General features: G+C 44.2%; 1 long non-coding RNA gene across 1 annotated transcript; it reads right to left on the bottom strand.

Annotated features, from left to right (window-relative positions):
• Positions 1-1976: 1976 nt before the first annotated feature.
• LOC140392450 (uncharacterized) lies at positions 1977-3247 on the bottom strand. Its single transcript, XR_011935363.1, has 3 exons — positions 2715-3247; positions 2367-2436; positions 1977-2120 (listed from the first exon to the last, which is right to left on the bottom strand). It is a non-coding gene; the product is annotated as an uncharacterized lncRNA (long non-coding RNA).
• Between the last annotated feature and the right edge of the window lie 12532 nt (positions 3248-15779).

Here is a 15779-nt window from a genome sequence, read left to right as displayed (position 1 = left end):
ATTTTGCCAAGAAAAAAGATATGTACCACATCGAAATACTGCTGTACAATTTGCAGGAATGGATACATCTAGCCCACTGTGGAAGAGACCACTTAGTTTCACTCAGGTTCTATTTGCTTTTGCCCACTGCCCCATACTGGCAATATACATTATCTCGGCCGAAAGCTAGCATTAAAAAACGTTACGCCACCAAAATTACAGTAGTAATTATCATAATGATAAATGTCTCATCTGGTTCCTCCAACATAATATACTGACAGTGCCAAAACTAGACATTTAATTATGATACTACTTGTTGGACTGTTGGAGAGCAGTATAATTTAATACATTATTCAGAAGATATAGCAAACATAAAGGTCTGCAATTTATGTACATGTGCAAATTTTAAACCGAGGTACAGCTTCTGGACCTAATGCGCTACTGTACATGTTGGTCAAGCAAATGGCACAAAGTCTATTTTCCAATTTTACAAGTCAGCGTGTGGGTTAATGCATTAACCTACAGCATATAGGAATACTGGACCAGCTACTATTCGTGAACACAAAAAGCCTTTCGAAAACAAACAAAACATTCCACATTTTTACTTGAATAATTCCAAGATTCTCTGCAATGATGTACACCACACACTCAATCCTGTGGATATCTTCAAAAACATATCCAATTACAGGAAAAAAAAACTAATGCATCTTAAATTACTATTTAGACCTATAAATTTTCACACTGAAAAACAAATCAATTGTTTTCCAGCTGCAGTGAATTCGACAAATGTTGCACACAAAAAAAGTGTTATTTTGGTTTTATGAAACGGAAGTCAAATCGTTTTGAAAGCTTCCACTTTTGGTGAGCAAACAGAACGACTCCGGATTTCAAAACTGCAACCATATATAACTGGGCATTCACAGTGACATTTTCAGAATCCTTCCCAATAAACATCCCTCCCACCACCTCCTTCCCGGAATTCAGCACGGAGATTAAATTAAAACCGCCAGGTTTGGGAAACTGGGGGGGGGGGGGGGGGGGAGAGAGAGAGACCAGATGTTAATAATATTGCAATGTAATCCACGTGGTGGGGATTTTCAATCCTGGTGCGGAACAATTTCAGAGTTTACGTCGCTTGTTTAAAACTCAGTGGTTCTCTCCCCCACCCTTTTCACGTGACTCTGATACTATTTCGGGGCTGACGGGAGCTGACAGTCTTGGAGGTAAACTGGAACCAGCATTTTTTTTTAAAAGCCCATCGACTCGAGCAAATTAGCCCCAATCGTAACCGTCATGTCCCGCTGAGCTCCCCATTGTATTGCATGATGACCTGTAAAAGTCTACATTTCCAATGCAGTTAAGGTTTTACAAAAACGTCTGACTGCCTTCATTGGAATGCATGAAAACAAAAGAAGCCACAACACACAAAAATCGCCTTCCTCAAGTTACTGTAAAGGCGCTCCATAAAAACTGCTCCTTTTAAAAACACGCCTTTTTAAAATCCAGTTTGCAATCAAATGCACGCACCGGATATTTCTGCTAGGGAGACTTTTTTTTTTTTTAAAAGGCAGCAAAATAAATAATACAATTTCACAGGGGGGCTACCTCCTCCCCCCCCCCAAAAAAAAAATGAGCAAACAAATGGCAGCTGACAATGGAACTTGGAATGTCACCTACTGGGGGGAGGGAGGAGAGGGGAGGCTTACACCCAAATGTGTTTTTAAAAAACTTCGTTGCAAGTTCACCTAGTCCCAATCACAAGCACACAGCGAGGGCAAACTCTGCCAACACATACATGGCACAGGGCTCTAGTTACCAGCCTCTGAAAGATTTAGTGTTTAATGACTGCCTTTTCTCAACAAGACGAGAAAATAAGGGAAAATTAAAACAGCACGGCCCTGGTGCAAAAGTGTCTGCGCGGTTTTTTAAAGTAAATACGCCAGAAACAAAGCATGCGTACTTCTCTTCAACTATTTTGTGAGACTTTTTAGAATTTTGTATAACAAATAAACCTACCGTCCTCGCACTGGGAGATAAAGATCCATTGGGAAGGTAAGGACTTGCCAGGTCAGGAATCATAATAAATGGATAGCCGGGGTATGGTGGGCCCTTGAACAACCCTCCATCTTGCCTCTTTGCCGCTAGGTCAAGAAACATGGCGGGGAATGAGAGAGAAAAAGGAAAAAAAAGTTAGGGATCAAACTTTTCTCAACATACTTTATGCAACAAAACACTTCGCCGCAGCCGCTCCCGACTCAATGAGAGAGAGCGACATTTGAGGGCGAAAAAGGAAAGAGAAGCTATGGAGGGGGGGAGGGGGGGGGTGGTGAGAAATACTTTTTTTTAAACAAAAAACTTTTTTTTTGTTTCTTTTCCGGCCAACTCACCTTCTTCTAAACTCTCCCTGGATTTGTCCCGAAAAGTTTCTGGCTGCCGAGGCGGCGGCCGTCTTTCCGCCTTGAGAGGAACATGGTGGATGCGAGAGAGAGAGAGAGAGAGTCAGACACACAAAGTCACAAGAGTTTGGATTATTCAGCTGCGATCATCAGGTTGCAACATTATTATAATTTAACAGGAACACAAAGTATCTGTGGTAGAGAATCGTTTTATTTCCCCCTTCGTTTCAATATGAATCCACCCCATTCCTCCTCCAAACCCCCCCCCCCCCCCACTTTTACCTCAGAAACAACAAAAATAAACTAAACAAACAAGAGATTTTTTTTTTTGCCGCTTACCTCGGAGTCTGATGAACTGTTTTGGTTGGTTTCTGACTCGTTTACTAATGAAGACTTGACGTCTGCTAAATCCCTTTCTGCAGAAGCGTTCTCCGAGATCTTTTCTTCCTGCTCCCCTTCATCTTTAAAAGAGATCATTTCATCATTGGCCCCCAGATCGTCGCCGCCACCGCTGTTTAGCTGCGGCATCTTTTTTTTTTTTTAAATGCCTTTTCTCCCTTTCTTTAAAAAAATATATAAAAAGTGATCGACTTGATGCAACTCGTTCGGGGGGGGGGGGGGTGGGGGGGATGGGAGTGTTGGGGGGGTGTTGTTAATCCGTCGCAAGTATGTTTTTTTTTCTTCTTCCTCTCCTTGGTCTTCTTCTTGCCCCCCTCGCTATTCTGTGAGTGAGTAAATAAATCGCAGGAGCGGTAATTGTTAGTGAAGGCACGCCGAGGTGCTGGCTCTCCTGCTCGGACTGAAGTTGTAGGAGACTCGGCGGCGGCTGCTCCACTTCAAAGGCTCGCCGCTGTTTGATTGACACTTTGATTGACAGGGAAAGCTCCACAGCCTGTCCCGCTCCCAAACTAATGAGATGCACAAGAGGGGAATACGTACAGGGTAATGAGGAGGGACTTACATGACGTCTGCATCAATAAATTAAAAGGCAACAGAGAGAGAGAGAGAGACCGAGGGAAAAAAAGAGGGGTTGGCTGAGGTTTTTAGTGTTAATCAAAAGCCCTTGGACTTGATTTCCACAATCTTTTTATTTTGCTGTTTTTGATCTCTTAACTTTTTGTTCCAATTTATGCATCATCCCATTAAGGGTTTTCCAACCCCATTCTAGTTTTTTTTTACATTATATTACAACGTTGCAGTCGATCTTCATATATATATAATACATACTGTATAGTGAATCAAACAGTTGTAAAGTCGACACATCTTTTCATGTGCTCTTAGCCTGATCAGTTTGCTACTTGAGCATGCTGAACCATTCCAAATAAATGTTAACAATTTTGTAAGTGTCGTGCCTTGCTTCTATTGATGCCGTCTGGTTAATAAGTATGCAACAATGTAATCGCTTCTCCTGACAACCCCCCCCCCCCCCCCCCCCCCCAAAAAAAGTGTTTTAATCTGTAACTATTATTTCCCCCACCAGAAGTTGCCGGCACCGAGTGGGCACGCTGACTTTAACATGTTCAGCAATATTAAACATGCCGGTAACAGTAATTTTAATACTGAAACTAAACCAGACGAAGTGATGGGGAATCTGCTCCAAGTGAAAGTTTGAGTCCTCGCCGTACCATTATTTTGAATTCAATGGACGTGTGCGTTTACGAGGTGGAACCTTAAATATTAATTGAAATATGGTAGCTCCTGTAAATTGGGAGTTCATTTGCACCTAGGCGCGTGCAACAAAATATCACAAGATCACTCTCTTAGGAGCTTGAAGCGCAAGAGTTTTCAAATACACTGTTTGGATGTGCATCGTTTTTGCAGCTTATGCAATGTGAGAGGAATGTGGCTTTAAAGGAAAGCTACATTCGAGAAAAGGCAATATAATCGAATAGTTTGCATATAGTTAGCGCATTTATCTAAAAACGTATTATTTTCTAAATTGATCAATAATTTAAAAAGCAATATATTTAATATATTCTATACATAGAGCACGACCACTATTTTTACACATTTTTGTTTTAAAATATTTATGTGATGGTCAATTATTTATTTTCTGCCCTTTTATTAAAGCAACTTATGAATGAAATGTGCATCAAATGAGCATGCTGTGTATAAACTGTACGGGGAATTAACATCTCTACATCTCCTTTGATTCGGGCGATTACTAACGCCTCTGCAACCCCAATACAAAAGGGATCGCTTTTTACTTCGCTATATTAAATCAGCACATGCACGTTATAAAGCGTTGGAAAGACAAAGGCAAGATTTGCATCCTTATGCAACTCTCTTTCAACTATTATTAAGCCATCATTGATGTGTGAAAAATTGACGTTCTGTAAGAGGACTAATAGTGGAGGAGGGAATCGAGGTGGAGTTGCTGGCACTTTGATCTTTGATCGGCAAATTCCCATTTTTCTTTGTGTGACTATATTTGGTAAATCAGATTTGCACTCCACGTGTTGTAGGGAGTTTTTTTTTAAAAGACAACTGCTACTTCCGGGTTTGGGAGGGGGAAAAGAAGCCGAAACTGCTAATGACGTTTGATTATTTTTCCAAATATATCAATTGTAATTGCATTTTCTCAATTTATTGGCGTTCTCAAACCTCGGTGATCGAGTGTGGTTATGCTACAAGGCATTATAAATATTAAAGGGCGTGAATCAGACGCGGTAAATAACTAGTTTTACATTTGAGTTGATTTCCACAATTCATGTATTTTGTTTTGCAAAAATGTTGATATAAATATTTCTCCCACTTAATATCCATCAAAGCGTTTCCATTGAAGATGAAAAAATAGCATCAATGTCAACACGCACCTTAATTAATTAATACTGTACTAATGTGCATTATTAATGTTGATAGGTCAAACCCATATCTGATTTGAATATACCACAGAGAAAACCTATGGTTAACATTGCCATAATAAGAGGATTGTTACATTTAATTGGCCAGTTATTTTTTATTTAAGCATAATGTTTTCACAGTTTATTGTGTCCCTGGCGGCAACCAACCAGAAAGGGTCATGACACGAACATTGGAGAGATTGGAAAAAATAGAGAAGGACATGGAGCAGATTAAGCGCAACACACGCAGATACCAGGCTGAAGCGCCTGCTCATCTTCAATAGGAAGCTGTGGGCTTGCTGGAGGCATGGCATGCATTAGGGGATTTTATCAGGAACATCAGGACTGCAACTTTCCAAAATCACTTGCAAAAGAATTTACACAAACGCGCGCACACACACACATACACACGGACCTCTCAAAGAGACAACTTCAGCAAAGAAACACCTTTTCTAGCAGCAGACAGGAGACTCAGTAAGGTGACATCTGCTCTCTGGCGATCTCTGCTCCGTCTCGGATACTGAGGTTAACTCACCCTTATTCAAAAAGAAAAAAGTTTTATTGAACACCAATTGACTGCAAAATCTTATATAAACCTGACCCGTTACCGGCGGCAGTGTAGTCACACCTTAGACGCATGTTAAATATCAGAATATTGAAGCAAAACATGATTCATCGTATGAAAACACGACACAGATTAGCTTTGATGCATAGATAGTTTACACTCTTACTTTATATTGATCTGTTTGTATTGATTTTGCTTTGTTGCCCAAGACGACGGTGAAGTTCCCGTTATTGCTTTGTCTGAGAGGTGTGGGAGGATTAAAGGGAGTCTGAAGTTTCGGCATTTGCTAAATAAAAAGTACCCTCAGTCCCAAGATGTTCAATTAGCAAAACAAATTGTACATTCCATCGTAAATAATAGTGGCATGTTTGCAGAAAAGGTTACTTCGATAGCCCCACGTAGAACAAGCATGCATAATTATGCACAAAATAATTCATTATTAATTGTATTACACCGAGACAAAGTGTACGGGGAAGCCCCGAAATTTCCGCCAAATTCTGTTTCCGACGAGATGGTTTGCAGCGCAATGGAGCACTCCCGAAGAGAATGTAGCAACATTAGTTTACTATTGAATGATAGAGGGTTTACTTGTGAGTCAGTATTAATGTCCAGGCAAGTTCGTTAAACAAAGTTTATCCTTTTAAAATTGGCTCATGAGACGTGACTCGGAATGAACCATATTAATTGATCCAATATGTATCCAGGGTCCTGGAAAGATTTCAGTTTCGAAACAGTGACTGTGTTCTCTTAAATCACGGATTGCAGCAAACTGGGTGTTTACACCGAATAAATCAAAAGCAGTTACCATCCCTATAATGGATTAAAGGCAGCACCATGACGTTGATTCGAGGGGTGATATATTTCGAATCACGTGAATTTACTGGCGTGTGCAAAGTAAAATATGAGAAACTGCAAAAATAAAGAGACGAGTCATTAAGGAAATCAACAAGAATGACCCCCCCCCCCCCCCAAAAAAAAAACCCCACTTGAAACACTGTGTGACAGTTGGATAAACTGTGTTTACTTTTCATGGTTTGAGTAGTAACATTTACCTTTGTCAGAATTAAAGCTTTTATCGTTCTTTCCACGGGTTTTCAAAAGCCCTCAAAACACTACAGGGCAGACGGACACGGAAACTTCAATTTTGATGGGAAAATGGGTGGAATCACAGAATAACATTTGAAAAAGAAAACACCAATAAAATCCCAGGATGTTATGTAATCAAAATGGAATTTGGGGTATTCAGTCAATGGTGATTTTTAAAAAAATAAATGAACGGTTAGGGAATGCTAATCCTGGCTCAAACGAAAGGCAAAAATAAGAGGGAATTTGACTTGGCCACAGTCAACTGATGACATGGAAAACACGGTCCAGATGAAAACATTCCCTTTTGTAGCAATGTTGAATAAATGTAGTATATCCTGATCATAAAATGTACACAATGGTTACCAAATTAGAAACCAGTTTTAAGTTAAATGTTTAACATCATACCTCAAAACATCCCTTATCCATAAAATAACACCCACTGATATACCTATAAAATAACATGAACTAATACCCTAAAACATTATTCATCGGTATATCTATAAAATAACATGAAGTAACACTGTAAAACACTACTCACTGATATACCTACTTTAATAAGGACACAAGGAGTCCACACAAAGTAAAAATAAGAATAAAGTTTTATTTACAAATGATATATATGTGTGTGTATTTCCTGGTACATATATGCGTACCTCTTCATCGGTGCTTTTCTTGCTGACTTTATATACACTGGGTAATGGAGGTACCCCTGCTCCTAGCAGGGAAGCTCGTACTCCGCAAGGAGCACTGGGAAGACAAGCATTCCCAACCCGTAGGTCCCGTGCAGGATATTACATTCCTCACCGCCGCCCCCTCCAAGTCCAAAGACACCCTCGATGGGCAATGAGGAGGAGGAGCAGGCGGAAGACATCGGGGTCATTTAGGCTCCGGTAAGTCCTCATGGAGTCATTGCGCCAGATCAGTCGGCATACGCCGCACCGGTGAACGCCGTCTATGGCAGGAACAACATGGCAGATGATCGGCAGGGGGTGACTGAACTATGGAGTCAGCATCCAAGACCTCCGAGATCTGAGTCTCCATCTCGGAGTCAGAAGACACAACATCGGGCATGTCAACGCGAGAGAGAATGGAGGCATCACAGCAGGCTGGTCCGGCAATGAGCTGGAGGATCCAGGGCAGGCTTCTTTCGAGGCACTTCAGGGGGAGCAACCTCCGTGAGTGAATGCGATCCAGGTGTCATTTCATTAGTTGCCCCCGGACCTGAAATTGGTAAGAGACACGTCCCGTTTGACGGACAACAATCCCAGAGAGCCAACGAACACCATCATTAAAATTACGAACAAACACCGCCTCATCATCAAACTGGGCAACACCCTTGAAAATCCTAGTTACGACAGACCTTCACACTGATGTCCAGTCGAAACAAAATTAGTCATGTACAAAGTCATTAACATCTCAATGGGTGATCAACGACATCTTGTGGACATCCAGCCACTTTGAATGGTCGTCCAGTCCAGGACGAGAAATATGGAGAAGGAACCATCAAAATCGGTGTGCACATGGGCCCAAGGGCACCCTGGCTACTCCCAAGGGTACAGGGGTCCTGCTTTGGGGTGCTTTTGGTGTTCTTGGCAGATGGAGTACTGCTGGGCCAAGGTATCGCTATCCATGTCCAAACCCAGCCACCATCACCTCACGGCTCTTAAATTCAATCCCTCTGCTAATGAATGCCAGCACACCATAGGCCTTCTTCACAGCTCTCTCCATTTGAGTGGCAACTTTCAAAGATCTATGACCATAGATCTAATTTATAGCTTCTCGACAGCATTTCCATTTTGCAAACACCGGGATGTTTGTTGTGAAGGTCCTTCAACATGACAGCCTGTCCCTTTGCTGGACAACAATGCTGGTGCCCCACAGGAGAATGCTGTCCTCCACGGTCAACTCTGACAATTTTCAGGAGAAAGCCTCCAACTCCCCTGATAGCTGTCGATGCTGCCCACTGTATAGCATCAGATGATACACCTTAGCAAGTGCAGGGTCGGTTTGCGTCCAGTCACGAACAGACAGGGCAGTGATGGGCAGGGAGTCCATGAAATTCAGGACAGCAGGGGAAGGGGCGGCACGGTGGTGCAGTGGTTAGCACTGCTGCCTCACGGCACCGAGGACCCGGGTCCGATCCCAGCCCTGATCACAGTCTGTGTGGAGTTTGTATATTCTCCCCGTGTCTGCATGGGTCTTACCCCCACAACCCAAAGATGTACAGGGAAAGTAGATTGGCCACGCTAAATTGCCCTTTAATTGGAAAAAAAAATTGGGTTCTTTAAATTTATTTTTTAAAAATAGAAAAAAAAGAAATTCAGGACAGCAATCACTTCATCCCTTGTAGGAGGATTCATAAATTTGATCTGCAAATGAAGGTGGTTCAACACATCAGCATGCGCAATCTGGGTTTCTGGACGGTGCTCGAAAGAGTATTCGTAAGCAACCAATAACAGGGCTCAACGATGAATCCTTGCAGATGCTGTTGGTGGGATCGCCTTGGCTTCATAGAAGTGGCCTAGCAATGACTTGTGATTGGTGATGATAAATAAATGGCAGCCATAGATATATTGATGAAATCGCTGTACACTGAATACAACCGCTAGACCTTTCTCAATCTGGGCATATTTTCTTTTAGTCGCAGCCAGCGTCCGAGAGGCAAAAGTGATTGGATGGTCACCGCCGTCATCCATTTGAATGGATAAAACTGTCCCATTTCCATACGGTGAAGCATCGCAAGTGACGTACAATGGTTTTGAGGAGTCAAAATGTGTCAACACCCCTGAAGAAAACAACTGATGCCTGCCATTTCCTGGGCCTTGCCCCAAGCCCAAGGCTGGGCTTTTTCGAAAGCAAATAGAGGAGAGTGAGGATGGTACCAAATTCAGAATAAAGCACCCAAAATAATTCACTAATCCAAGAAAAGAACATAGAAAATACAGCACAGAACAGGCCCTTCGGCCCACAATGTTGTGCCGAACCTTTGTCCCAGATTAAGAACAAATTAATCTACACCCTATCATTCTACCGTAATCCATATACCTATCCAATAGCCGCTTGAAGGTCCCTAATGTTTCCGACTCAACTACTTCCACAAGCAGTGCATTCCATGTCCCCACTACTCTTTGGGTAAAGAGCCTGCCCCTGACATCCCCTCTATATCTTCCACCATTCACCTTAAATTTATGTCCCCTTGTAATGGTTTGTTCTACCCAGGGGAAAAATCTATGACTGTCTACTCTATCTATTCCCCATATCATCTTATAAACCTCTATCAAGTCTCCCCTCATCCTTCTCCGTTCTAAAGAGAAAAGGCCTAGCACCCTCAACCTTTCCTCGTAAGACCTACTCTCCATTCCAGGCAGCATCCCGGTAAATCTCCTTTGCACCTTTTCCAAAGCTTCCACATCCTTCCTAAAATGAGGCGACCAGAACTGCACACAGTACTCCAAATGTGGCTTTACCAGGATTTTGTACAGCTGCATCATCACCTCAAGGCTCTTAAATTCAATCCCTCTGCTAATGAACGCTAGCACACCATAGGCCTTCTTCACAGCTCTATCCACTTGAGTGGCAGCTTTCAAACATCTATGAACATAGACCCCAAGATGTCTCTGCTCCTCCACATTGCCAAGAACCCTACCGTTAACCCTGTATTCCATATTCATATTTGTCCTTCCAAAATGGACAACCTCACACATCAGGGTTAAACTCCATCTGCCACTTCTCAGCCCAGCTCTGCATCCTATCTATGTCTCTTTGCAGCCGACAACAGCCCTTCCTCACTATCCACAACTCCACCAATCTTCGTATCGTCTGCAAATTTACTGACCCACCCTTCAACTCCCTCATCCAAGTCAATGAAAATCACAAATGGCAGAGGACCCAGAACTGATCCCTGCGGTATGCCACTGGTAACTGGGCTCCAGGCTGAATATTTGCCATCCACCACCACTCTCTGACTTCTATCGGTTAGCCAGTTCGTTATCCAACTGGCCACATTTCCCACTATCCTATGCCTCCTTACTTTCTGCATAAGCCGACCATGGGGAACCTTATCAAATGCCTTACTAAAATCTATGTACACTACATCCACTGCTTTACCTTCATCCACATGCTTGGTCACCTCCTCAAAGAAGTCAATAAGACTTGTGAGGCAAGAGCTACCCCTCACAAATCCGTGCTGACTATCCCTAATCAAGCAGTGTCTTTCCAGATGCTCAGAAATCCTATCCCTCAGTACCCTTTCCATTACTTTGCCTACCACCGAAGTAAAACTAACTGGCGTGTAATTCCCAGGGTTATCCCTAGTCCCTTTTTTGAACAGGGGCACGACATTCACCACTCTCCAATCCCCTGGTACCACCCTTGTTGACAGTGAGGACGAAAAAAGCATTGCCAACGGCTCTGCAATTTCATTTCTTGCTTCCCATAGAATCCTTGGATATATCCCGTCAGGCCCGGGAGACTTGCCTATCCTCAAGTTTTTCAAAATGCCCAACACATCTTCCTTCCTAACAAGTATCTCCTCAAGCTTACCAGTCTGTTTCACACTGTCCTCTCCAACAATATGGCCCCTTTCATTCATAAATACTGAAGAAAAGTACTTGTTCAACACCTTTCCTATCTCTTCAGACTCAATACACAATCTCCCGCTACTGTCCTTGATCGGAACTACCCTCGCTCTAGTCATTCTCATATTTCTCACATGTGTAAAAGGCCTTGGGGTTTTCCTTGATCCTACCTGCCAAAGATTTTTCATGCCCTCTCTGAGCTCTCCTAATCCCTTTCTTCAGTTCCCTCCTAGCTATCTTGTATCCCTCCAGCACCCTGTCTGAACCTTGTTTCCTCAGCCTTACATAAGCCTCCTTCTTCCTTTTAACAAGACTTTCAACCTTTCTTGTCAACCATGATTCCCTCACTCGACCATCTATTCCCTGCCTGACAGGGACATACATATCAAGGACACGTAGTTTCTGTTCCTTGAACAAGTTCCACATTTCAATTGTGTCCTTCCCTGACAGCCTATGTTCCCAACTTATGCACTTTAGTTCTTATCTGACAGCATCGTATTTACCCTTCCCCCAAATGTAAACCTTGCCCTGTTGCACGCACGTATCTCTCTCCATTACTAAAGTGAAAGTCACAGAATTGTGGTCACTATCTCCAAAATGCTGCCCCACTAACAAATCTATCACTTGTCCTGGTTCATTACCAAGTACCAAATCCAATATGGCCTCCCCTCTGGTCGGACAATCTACATACTATGTTAGAAAAGCTTCCTGGACACACTGCACAAACACCACCCCATCCAAACTATTTGATCTAAAGAGTTTCCACTCAATATTTGGGAAGTTGAAGTCACCCATGGCTATTACCCTGTGACTTCTGCACCTTTCCAAAATCTGTTTCCCAATCTGTTTCTCCACATCTCTGTTGCTATTGGGGGGCCTATAGAAAACTCCCAACAGGGTGACTGCTCCTTTTCTATTTCTGACTTCAACCCATACTACCTCAGTAGGCAGATCCTCCTCGAAATGCCTTTCTGCAGCTGTTATACTATCTCTAATTAACAATGCCACCCCCCACCTCTTTTACCACCCTCCATAATTTTATTGAAACATCTATAACCAGGAACCTCCAACTACCATTTCTGCCCCTCGTCTATCCAAGGTTCTGTGATGGCCACAACATGGTAGTCCCAAATACCGATCCATGCCTTAAGTTCACCCACCTTATTGCTGATGCTTCTTGCGTTGAAGTATACACACTTCAACCCATCTCCGTGCCTGCAAGTACTCTGTCAGTGTTACCTTCCCCACTGCCTCACTACACACTTTGACGTCCTGAACATCGGCTACCTTAGTTGCTGGACTACAAATCCAGTTCCCATTCCCCTGCCAAATTAGTTGAAACCCTCCCGAAGAGTACTAGAAAACCTCCCTCCCAGGATATTGGTGCCCCTCTGGTTCAGATGCAACCCGTCCTGCTTGTACAGGTCCCACCTTCCCCAGTATGCGCTCCAATTATCCAAATACCTGAAGCCCTCCTACACCATTCCTGCAGCCACGTGTTCAACTGCACTCTCCCTATTCCTAGCGTCGCTATCACGTGGCACCGGCAACAAACCAGAGATGACAACTCTGTCTGTCCTGGCTTTTAACTTCCAGCTTAACTCCCTAAACTTGTGTATTACATCCACACCCCTTTTCCTTCCTACGTCGTTGGTACCAATGTGCACCATGACTTCTGGCTGCTCCCCCTCCCCCTTAAGCATCCTGAAGACACGATCCGAGATGTCATGGACCCTGGAGGAAACAAACCATCTGAGAGTCTCGCCCGTGCCCACAGAACCGCCTGTCTGTGCCTCTAACTATTGAGTCCCCTATAACTAGTGCTCTCCTAATCTCCCCATTTCCTTCTGAGCCCCAGAGCCGGACCTCATGCCAGAGACCCGGTCACTGCAGCCTGCCCCTGCTAGGTAATCCCCCCCAACAGTATCCAAAGCGGTATACTTATTGTTGAGAGGAACGACCATAGGGGATCCCTGCACTGACTGCTTCCTCCTCTTCCAACCTCTAGCTGTTACCCAGCTACCTTTGTTCTCAGGTGTAACTATGTCCCTGTAGCTTCTATCTATCATCCCCTCAGCTTCCCGAATGATCCTCAGTTCATCCAGCTCCAGCTCCAGTTCCCTAACACGGTCTGTGAGGAGCTGGAGATGGCTGCACTTCCCGCAGGTGAAGTCAGCAAGGACACTGGTGGTCTCCCTTACCTCGAACATTCTGCAGGAGGAACATTCCACTGCCCTAGCTGCCATCACCTCCACTTAGTCTCCCAGTAAAAAAGAAAGAAAAAAAGTAAATAGCTTACCTGCTCACAGCACTGAGCCTTTTTGTTTAGGTTAGGGGAGGAGGGAGATATTACACGTGTAGTGTCTCGGGTTTCCTCACCGTTCAAATGTATTGGGTAATACAAACTTTCCCAGGTCTCCCCATGGCTGGCTTCTGGTTTCCTGCTGCTCTGAGGGGAAAAAAGCTCCGAAAAAGTAAGTTAAAAATCAAAAACTCAGCTTACCTTCCAACTCTCCCCTCCAAATATCGCTCCCCTCTCTGCCCGCTCCGCTGGAAGAATGAGTGAAGTTCTGTGGTGTCCCACAGAACTGGGGCCATTTTGATTGCCCATACCTTCTCAGCGACTTGGTGGAGGCCATTTCGGTCCACCTGATATCCCAAATATACCACTTCTTTTGCATGAAACACGCATTTTGCATGGCGCAGGTGGACCCCATGTCTGGAAAACCGTTTGAACTCCATCTCAAGGTTCTGAAAATGTTCTTGTTCCATGGCCCCTGTGACTAACACGTCATCCAAGTAAACTGCAATGCGAGGCAATCCATGCAGGATGTTCTCCATGATGTGCTGGGTGACTGCATATGCCAAGGAGACTCCGAACGGGTGTACTCATGAAGTCCCTTGTGCATTTTAATCATGACCTACTTCTGTGAGGGTTCACTGAATTTCAGCTGTAGATAAGCATTGCTCAAGCCCAATTTCCTGAATGTACAGCTACCGGCCAATTTGCATATAAATCCTCAATGCGAGGTAAAGGGTAACGGTCTAATCTTGATGCCATGTTCACTGTCAATTTATAGTCTCCGCAGGGGCCAACTGTCTTATCTGGCGTCATGATGGGGACAACCGGCGCCGCCCAATCAGTAAAGTGTACAGGCCAAATAATGCCCAAACTTTCCAAACGCTGAAGTTCAGTCTCAACCTTCTCCACTGGAGTGTAGGGAACCGAGCGGGCACAAAAATATCGGGGCTGGTCTTTCGGATCCACCTGGATTTTAGCAACGGCCCCAAACCAGGCTGGAAAAGCTCTGGGAATTTGCTCAGTATCGTACACAAACGGCCAGAGCCCGCTTGGAGGATATGCTACAAGTCCAACAGCAGTTGAGGGAGCCAATCAAGGCCCAACAGACTAGGGCCGTTTCCTTTGCAAAGAATGAGAGGAAGGCCCACTAACTGGTGCCCATAAACCATCAGAGTCAGGGTGGACCCCCGATATTCAGTTCCCCCCCCCCCGTATAACTGGCAAAGCGGCGGGCAGCACAGTGGCCCACTGGTTAGCACTGCTGCCTCACGGCACCGAGGTCCCAGGTTCAATCCCGGCTCTGGGTCACTGTCCATGTGGAGTTTGCACATTATCCCCGTGTTTGCGTGGATTTCATCCCCACAACCCAAAGATGTGCAGTGTAGGTGGATTGGACATACCGAATTGCCCCTTAATTTGAAAAAATGAATTGGGTACTCTTAAAAAAAAATTTAAATATATATATAAGTTAAAAAATTTAAAAATAAGTGACCAAGCGAGCTGTTGTGTCAGCCAAAGACAAAGTATGCTCTCCTCGTTTGATAAGATCAAAGGTACTCTGCGCCACTACAGAAACGGCCGCTCCTGTATCCAACTCCATTTGGAGCATGTGACCATTCAGCTGTATCGGAACATGAATAGGGGCCACAGGAAATGCTGTCAAACTGTTCAGCTGCATCTCAGCCTCATCCTTGGCCTCTTCTGGGTCATCCAGATGCAAGGCCCGGCCCCAGGGCTGACACCTACCTTGACAGGGCGCCTAAAGTGCTAGTCTTCCTGCTGCCGGTGGGTATGCCTAGTGTCCACATGTAGCACACATACCGGAATCGCCTTCAGTCGAGTCCGAGGACATCACACGTCTCGGCGGGCAGCTCCTCACTCAGAAGCCAGAGTCACAGTGGCATTCAGTCCTGGCCTCGAGGATACCATGTGAGGGGGGACGTCCCAAAATGTTCACCTCCATCCCTTGTATCTCTTGGATGCTGCGTTTCGTGCTTTCTTAGGAGAGGGAGATCTGCAGCACCTGCTGAA

The sequence above is a fragment of the Scyliorhinus torazame genome, chromosome 16, assembly GCF_047496885.1.
Source record: "Scyliorhinus torazame isolate Kashiwa2021f chromosome 16, sScyTor2.1, whole genome shotgun sequence".
Classification (NCBI taxonomy): Eukaryota; Metazoa; Chordata; class Chondrichthyes; order Carcharhiniformes; family Scyliorhinidae; genus Scyliorhinus; species Scyliorhinus torazame.
This window is presented reverse-complemented; position numbering and strand designations above follow the sequence as displayed.